Raw genomic sequence first — 9,195 nt, forward strand, 5'->3', positions numbered from 1 at the left:
TGACCTGTCCGTCCTCCCTGGACTGACCTATCCCCTTCCTAACTCCCTACCTACACTCACCTTTCCTGGCCCCATCCCCGCCTCTTCGACCTGTTTATTTCCTCTCCACCTATCCTCTCCTCTATCCCTCTTCTATCCGCCTCTCACTCTCTCCCTATTTATTTCAAAACCCCCTTCCCCTCCCCGTTTTCTGATGAAGGGTCTAGGCCCGAAACGTCAGCCTCTCTGCTCCTATGATGCTGCTTGGCCTGCAGTGTTCATCCAGCCCTGCACCTTGTTGTCTCTGTAAGACGAGGTAGTTCCTTATCCTTTTAGCCTTAATTCAACATTTACAGAGAGCAGAGTCTAATTAGATTACCACCTTTTGTCTGCGAGATCTTTTTAGCCTTAGTTCAACATTTACAGAGAGCAGAGTATAATTAGATTACCCCATTTTGTCTGCGAGACAGGGGCGCCCACGAAGCACCTAATTTCTTATATGTCAGCAGAACAGATATTAACCCTTTAACACTTCAAGGGTACTTGATCATTATTTTCTAATTGATGTTACCTTATTGTTGACACTTCAATTTATTTTAGATTTTCCAGATAATGACCATTGTATTGGTATATTTTCAACCTTTTCCATTCGGATCAGTAGACTGCAGTGACTCACAGTGGAAAATGATCCCTACTGGAATATGGCCCTTGCAATATTAATTGGATCATGCCTGTAGTATTTTAAGTAAATAAAGAGTAAAATTATCTATATATTTGTTGAAAAATGTATGGATTCTGACAGATTATTAATTAATAGGACACTACAGTATAACCTTATGGTTTATTTTGAACAATTTGGTTGGCGTAATAAGCTTCAGGAAGTGCGAAAATTTAGCTTATTTTCTCTGGACAGGCTTTTTTTTTGTAAATTTATTTTCATGAAGAGATCTCAGTGACATTATCCACAGCTGCATAGAAAATAATAGACAACAATGTCAACCTTCTTGGCTTGCAGCCCAGTGAACTTGAATACATGGGTTGACTTAAAAACATGCTTCAAAATCAAATTGTCCTTGTATAGCTTATTAAAGCAAGTTTGTCGCATGTTAAATACATTATGGTCATCAACTCATGTTCAATGGCGGCACTGTAGAAACTTCAGCATTTATAATCTAGACTGACACTTCAGTACAGTACTGAAGGGAGTGCAGTACTGTTGGAGGTATTGCCTTTCATACGAAACATTTAATCAAGGTGGATGCAAGTGAGTTATTCTGGTTAATATTTAATGCTCAACCAACATAGCTAAGGCAGGCTATTGGTCATTCATGCTGTTGCTTTCTATATAAGATTTCTCTATGCACAAATTGGCTGATGTATTTCCCAACACTACAAAACAATTGTAACACTTCAAAAGCATTCCATTAGCTGTGAAGTATTTCAAGATTTCTCAAGTCATGTAATTTGCTACATAAGTGTAAGTACTTTCTTTGCTTTCATTTCCTAATTCCTCAAGAAAACTCTTGTCTACTAAAGTGTAGGGCGATGGGAAAGGACAACAGAAGGAAGTGCCTCATGCTTTACACTTCCATTTTGAACTACCTTGTTCAAAGAGCCATGCAGTTCTCCTATTTAATCAATTTTGTTTTGCTTGAATGTTGGAGTGTACATTCCATCATTTTACCCCAAAATTTCCTCCAAAAGTATGGTAAAAATCTCCGTTGTGAAAAGCCAGTTGGCCCGGAACTTTTGATAAGAAGACAGTGGTTGTAACAGCATAGACCTAAGTTCCATATTGAGGCCATGCGTAAGCTCCAGCTGATTCCCTGGGAATTGACCCCACCTCCCTCCAAGGAAAGAAAAAGTAAAAATTACAATAATACTTGGGAATGAATGCACTGGTCCTCCTGGAGCTGCATTGGAAGTATACAGGATGAGTCAGACCAGTATGTGTCATTCACAAGTTTTACTGGTTTTTCCTTCTGGGCTGGAAAGTGAAACTTCCAATGGGTAAATGTCTAACATCTAGAACCCTCAGAAAAAAATCCTCAACTCAGAGACTTCAGAGGGTTCCAACTAAGTTCCAACTCAGCTTAGTAGTTAACCAGGCAAAGATGAAAACTTTGTCTAGTTTCTGGGTAATGACAAAACTGACCACTGCACTGACTCACCACTCATCCCTACAATCACCACAGGCATCAAACCCCTCACCCTGACTCAACGCTTGACTCCATTCCATCATCCCTTCCACCCTAGACCCCTGACAGTGCCCACCTGACCTGACTCCCAACCCTCTACCTAGATGGGACCCCAAATCCCAACACCACGATACTGGACCCCTGACACTCTCCCAAATGGCTGTCTGTTATGACGTTTTTCCAGCCTGAACCTGGTGGATTGCAATCCTTCATTCCAATGTGAAACGGCAGCAGCAATAACAATATCTTCCAACCCAATTATGGGCCATCTCTTTCAGTGCTGGTAATCAGTTGACCAACTATTACAGTGACTGCTCACCTGACTGTGGATTGGCATCTCCTTAAAGCAACAGAAACATCTGCAGCCACCTCCTGCTCCTCTGTAGAAACTGTTGACTGGCCCTCATTTTAAATCCTGACAGAGCCACACAACTCACAACTGGTCTCCACTGCATGTGCAGAGCTGACACCAGTGCCAGCTGGCATGCTTCTACATGCCCCTCACTCTTCAGACTGAAATTTCAACCATTTGGAGAAGTCTCTCCTGAGTCAGGCTTGGGAAGTCAGGAATTTTCCTGATTCTGTGCACTAACATTGGGAGAATAAATTCAGAACTTGTAAGTCCTCTAAACTTCCCTTTACCCCACCTCCAATTTTCCTCTTCAATTTGAACTACTGACGAGGCCAGTGTTGAAGTGAGCAAAACTGGATTAGGCATGATCACAACATTTTGATATTGGCTTGCCATCACACATTAATACATCTGTAAACAATGTAGGACTCTATGTGGTTTCATGGTTTTATGATACAGCTGTTATGTTCCAAGACACACAGATATACATTTTGTTCCTCAACAATTGCATCTAAGTAATTTCTAAAATTCTCCCATGGAAACCTTCTATTCCTGGTCACAACCCCCACACACTTTCAAACTAGATCTGACCTGTCAACCCAACCCTGTTGCCTAGGACCAACTTAACCCAAATTGTCCATCACCCCACTGATTTCCAAGACCTGCCCACCCTGACCAGCCCTTAAGCACTCATTGACCTATTTGCCACCCAGCTACCTGGCGCCTCTACCCTTGACTCATCTTTACATGTGAAATACTCACCCACCAGGATCCTAATCTCTCACCTAACTGGCAACTTATCTCTCTCATTTGCCTGCCAACTAAACCCTCACCCAATTGGCATCTACATCCCATGTTGTCTCCCTTACACCCTTACCTTCTCCCAGCACATGTAATTCGGCTTCATAACATTTAAATCTTAGAATACAGCAGCTAGTGTAAAAAAAGGGTATTTAGGTTCAGCACCAATGAATTGTGCTGCTGGCTACATTGGTTCTTGGCCAGGTTTAGACTGCTTCAACTGGGAACGCCCCAGCTCAGAAATTCACATGGAAATCTCTTCCAAAGATAAACGTGTAGCCTTTTTTCCATTAAGGGTCAGGAGTAGAATTTATGACTCTAATTGAAAGTTCTGAGTCATTATGTTTGTCAAGTGGATGAATTATTTGTGTAGTTGTGACAGAATTCCTTATTCATGTATGACATGGGACTACAGTTTAAGATACTGAACTGGTTCAATTACAAATTATACTTTATGGAAAGTGCATTCACCTTGGTGTTCTATATATCTTTTGGCAACCTTTTACGACTATATTACACCTAAAACATCAGCTGACAGTAAATATTGTTTAATATAGGAGATATTCCTTAAATTCATGAGGACCACTTCTAGACTGGAATAGTTGATAACTAGCCCATTTCACTCTTTAGCTATAATGTTCACTATTCAGAACCAAATACTTCACGAAAATAGGAATGCCTGAGAATGTAAAGGAAGTTTCCATTGGCTGGGATAACACAAATTGCAGAAGGAATCCATTGTCTTCAATATAAGGAAATACCAGAGTTTTACAAAGGAATCAAATTCCAAGAATTTCATTCAACCTGGACACAATACAAAATAAAATATATTTATCCTGTTGATTCAAAATGTGTGTTTGAAGAAATGGTTCTTCTATTTGTCAGCCAACTTCAGAGTTATTGTAGTTTACCAGCACTAACCATTATTATTGTACAGTAGTTTGCCCAACTGCTTTATTATGCTCATGTTCTGTTTTGTATTCCATATTTGGAAAATGCAATATTGTGTAATGTGGGTCATTAAGTCGACATTGTAGTTGTCCCTTCTGCTTCTAATAATCCTAGACATTCCCACATTCACGTCCCAAAGGGGTAAAAAGGTGTGGAGCTGAAATGTCAGCTTTCCTGCCCTCCGATGCTGCCTGGCCTGCTGTGTTCCTCTGGCTCTACATCTTGTTATCTCAGACACCAGCATCGGCAGTTCCTACTGTCTCCACATCCCAAAGGATATTTATACCAATTTCCAAATCCCCATTCTTTAAACAAGTGGTCATACGGATTTCCAGTAAATAAAAATCTTCTTGAACCTTTGTAATGTCTGGTTTCTTGCATTGTACAATTCATGATCCCAAATATTGAATATCCCTTTCTTCCTTTTTCCAGGATCAAGGCACACCTCACTCTCCCGATACCAAAACAACAAATTTTCTTTTCCCTCTTAATTTCTTGGCTGCTGAACAGAATAAATTCTGAACTTGCAGTGTGCTTCTTTTGAAAATGTTTGAAGCTACATAAATAAACTATCAGGGCCCTGTTCTTTGTTGGCAAAAGGACCACATCTTTCTGATTGAAGAAAGGATTATGGAGACTGTCAATTCCTGCTGTGTTCTCCATGGCAACACCCAGAGTCCACCTACTCTAAGTTTTTTTCCCAACTAACTAAGGTTGAATGTCCTGCTGTATCTCCATGTGAACAATGGTCCAACCAGTCAGGACCCTCTTCTCATTTTATGTTTTTCACATTTTGTTTTTGCATCTAGTCCTGATGAATGTACAAAGAAAAATTTCAGTTTTGTGTCTCTGTTAGCTGTGTTTACAATCTGTTAAAACAAAATCTTCCAAATGCAGTTATGAATGTAGTAAGTGATCTTGATTGCTCATCCAATGGCACTTGCCAGATAACTATTTGCATTGAGTTTCATGAAAATTCTACTTTTGGATTTAACTAAACCATCATCAACCATAAATATAGAGTGGATCTCTCTTTCCATGCCTTGTTGAGCTATGTAAAGTCAATGCAAATTTGAATACTGGTTTTAGGCTTGGGTAAAGGCTTGGCCTCTAATACCACTCTGTTTTGTGACTCAGGGAATGACTCCTATTTGTATAATTTTGTGCAATATGGGGTCTCCTGAGGTGTATTCAGGCGAGGGTTTTTGTATCTTTCTTCAATGTAGTGCTATAATCAACTTTTCTGCGACCCTTCAAATACTGTAGGGCATTCCTGGTTAAAGGAGCTTCTTACATTCTGTTTTTTAATGCCTTCCACCTTTTGAACAAGATTAGAAGTTAAAGTATACCTTCTTTCTCAAGATTGAAAATTCCAGACTGTATATGTACAGATTTTATGCTATTTGACATCCTCAATAATGGTGAATTATTTGTAGCATATCTTTAATCTTAAGTGCAATTCGTCTGAACCATATAGTTGCACTGTCATCTGCTTTAGACAGTGATTGACACTGCCCTAGTCTCTAATTTGAAATTCAAAAGATGACCATAAATATCAGTTTGTCAAAATATGATATCTTGATCATCTATTTCCCTTAGCAGTACTTGAGGTTTTTTTGTCTGTTGTGGATTATTTTATCTCATTAACCTCTTTATGTGGATAATGATTTGATTTCTTACTTTTCTGAAAGCAAGAGTTACTTCTGCACATTTTCTGAAAGTTACCTACTGTGTGACAGATATAACGTTCGCTTTTAATAGCTGGGCAATGCTTGTGTCTTTCAGGATGTTTTACTCTGCAACACTAACAAAGGCTTCAGTGTCGGTTGCACGTTCTGCTCACAATGTTGTTTGTGGCTTTGTACCTTAAGGAGTGAATGAATGCTGTTGATCTCCTGTGCTAAGGATGATCTCCTCTTGGGATTAATCTGCAATGCTTTTGCTTCACTTGCTATCAAAATGGCTGTCTGTGAAGTTATGTCTTTGGACCACAGGGAATTAGCAAAACTCACCAGCAATTCCAACAAAAATTCTATTCCTTATGCATTTTGACTTGAAGTCACCTTATCCACATTTCTCCACTAGTTTATGGAGATCATCTAAGTATTCCACTTGATACTGTTTTTTTTTCTATTAAATCTTGCTCTTTCAAAAATTCTGAGCATGTAATAAAACCTATGTCAAGGGCTATGTCTTCAAAAGTATCTCTTGCTTCTTTTAACTCTTGGAAACCTATAACATCATAAGCTATATCCTTAATTGTGTATAGAAATGCATTTACTTGTTCAGCTTCTGATTTACTATCTAATTTGAATCTCTGAAATTGTTTTCTCCAACATACCCAGTTTAGTGTTCTATTTGGCCCATCTTTGAATTAAGTGTTCCTAGCAATATTATTTCTGAAGCTATATCTTTCTAATGTGATTAAATATTCAGCTTGCTTAAAAGATTGTTACTTTGCAATTATAGCAATTCTGGTGCTCTTTGCTGCCATGCTACAGCATTTTCCACGCTTTTTAGCTAAAGTGAAATATTACCACTTTCACTAAAAAGATGGTTTCCTACCTTTTGAATTTAAATAGAAAAATTCCTGTCCTTCATATGCAAAACAGCAGATTCTCACATTTTTCGTGTCTTCACTTTGTGAATCCCACTGCTCATACATTTAATCATAGTTTACTGACTGATTCCCACTTTCTTCATGGCTCTCATGAAGGATCTTTTTCCATGACCTGAATATAGTGTCCCAAATGTTCTGTCCTCTTTGGACCAGGTCTGTTTAGGTTGTTAATGTGTCCAACTTTACCACTGTATATATTTGCTTCACAATGTTCCTGGATCTTTGACCTTGAATTAATATTTCTTTTGTGGCCCTTTACCTCCTTCTCAGTAGTCATGTCTTGTGGTGCCCGTTCACTCTGTTGATGGTGCTAAATAGATCTTTGAATAATTCTTTTAACTTTTCACCTCTCCAGCCAGGATTACTACATCATTTTAAAGATTCTCTTGGCCCGACAGGAATTTTAAACTTTACTTACAGAGTCTCCAATATCTGTTCACTCACCACGGAACTTTGACATGGGACCACTCCCGAGGACTACCATCTCATTATACACTCTGTGTCTCCCTGCTTTGGAGTTAGTAATTCTCCTCCAGAGAGTTGTTACCGTTCCTGTTGCAATACGTGTTACCAATTCTGAAAAGCTTTTCCCACTCACTGTTGTAACCTTCCTTGTTGAGGATTACCACAACGTTTTCTTAAATCTTCATCTCTCCCCTGCTGCTGACTGTACTATATGAGCAGCCGACTTAAAGCTGAGTCTGAAGATTTCAAAGCACTGCTCACTGCGTAGTATGTGCAAGCAAAGTAAATGCATACCACTGCCTTCCATGTTCTACAGGCACGCCAACTCACTCCACTGTATGAGCTACTATATAGTACAAAAATTGCCGCCACTAAGTGAAGGGCTTGCTTGGCTAGTGTGGTAAAGGAAAACCATTTCCTGGCCTAAATAGAAGAATCTTTTTTCTGTTAACAAGATATAGTTTACAGCCTGTTAGCAACTGATCACAGTTTACATTGATATGATGGACATTGATACAGAGACTTTGAGGAGGAGCAGATCTTTCGTCTTACTCCTTCAAGATCCTAAGCTGATTTGCCCATAAGTCTATATGATATCATCATAATGATGTTGCTTATGACTTTTCCTCAATACTAACTCTTTCAGACCCATATAGAATGTATTGTCCTTCCCTGGCAACTCACATCTAATGGAATTTCTTTTAACTGTCACTTATTCTCTTCTGCCTTACCTCTCTCGTGCTTGTTTCTGCAACATCACTTGACTCACTAGTTCATGTAACTCTCATAAGGACTATGGATGACAGGAAAAGCATTTAAATATTGTGAGTAACTCATGTTGAATATTGTTGCATTATTGATGTTGGTTTCAGAGCAAAAAACAACCTCCAAACAGATTGCCTTCACACATTTTGGGCGTGGGCAATTGTTGATGTTCTTTGATTACCGAAACACTTTCTCAAACTTCCTCTTCTAAGCATGCGGGGAAGATTTTATTGAAGGCAAGTATATGGCTAAGTTTGCATATGTTTTGTGATATCTTGTGTTTGAGTAAGATGGGGTCGGCAAGCAGCAAGCCAGTAGTATTTCTTGATATATTATTTCTTTAATTCTTTTGGCAGAATATCTATGGTCTCAGTGATCAGTTAGCCAGCTTAGAAAGACAGTGGAGCTAGAATTTGGATTACACACTGAATTATGTTTCAACAGTTATTTCGAGAAGCAGGACAAAGAAAAGGAAAAATGGATTTTTGACAACCAGAGCTAGAATCTCTTTCTCCCTGCCTGTTTCTCACATCATCTCAGAATATAGCTTCCGGTGAAAAATTAAATTAGCCATTTTCCAAATCTGTGAACTCAAGTCTACACATTCTGCTGATGATACAAGTCAACCACAAAAACTGTGGTCTCAAGTTAAGAATCTATCACCTCAAGGATTCTAAGGTCTGTTTAACAGCAAACCTTTACTCTTCCCATCTTACCCACTCTCCCTTTTAAATTTATTACCTGTATTTGTCTGTGTTGATATCATGTTAGCTGATTTTTGGTAAAATTCAGTCCTAAATTTCTACTAAACAAAGGAGAGAATATTTTAACAGACAACAATGTTGGGCTACTCTCCTACAATCAGTTGCCTATTTGTTGAATGGCTTATTGGAACTGATTCCATGGTTAATCTATTAAGGCGGGGTGATGCATGGTACAGGAAATGCTATGCAATAGAAGTTCAGAAATGCTTAACAACAAGAATTGAAATAAAGTTTATTTAGTTCAGTTTAAATCCCATCTTTTCCCCAGTTTTAGTCTCAAATGCCTCACTTGATCTGAAT

General features: G+C 38.8%; 1 protein-coding gene across 2 annotated transcripts in view; it reads right to left on the reverse strand.

Annotated features, from left to right (window-relative positions):
• The window catches only part of nek2 (NIMA-related kinase 2), a 527,130-nt gene that overhangs the window by 101,991 nt on the left and 415,944 nt on the right, over positions 1–9,195 (reverse strand). The window lies entirely within an intron of this gene.

The sequence above is a fragment of the Rhincodon typus genome, chromosome 9 (assembly GCF_021869965.1).
Source record: "Rhincodon typus isolate 14 chromosome 9, sRhiTyp1.1, whole genome shotgun sequence".
Classification (NCBI taxonomy): Eukaryota; Metazoa; Chordata; class Chondrichthyes; order Orectolobiformes; family Rhincodontidae; genus Rhincodon; species Rhincodon typus.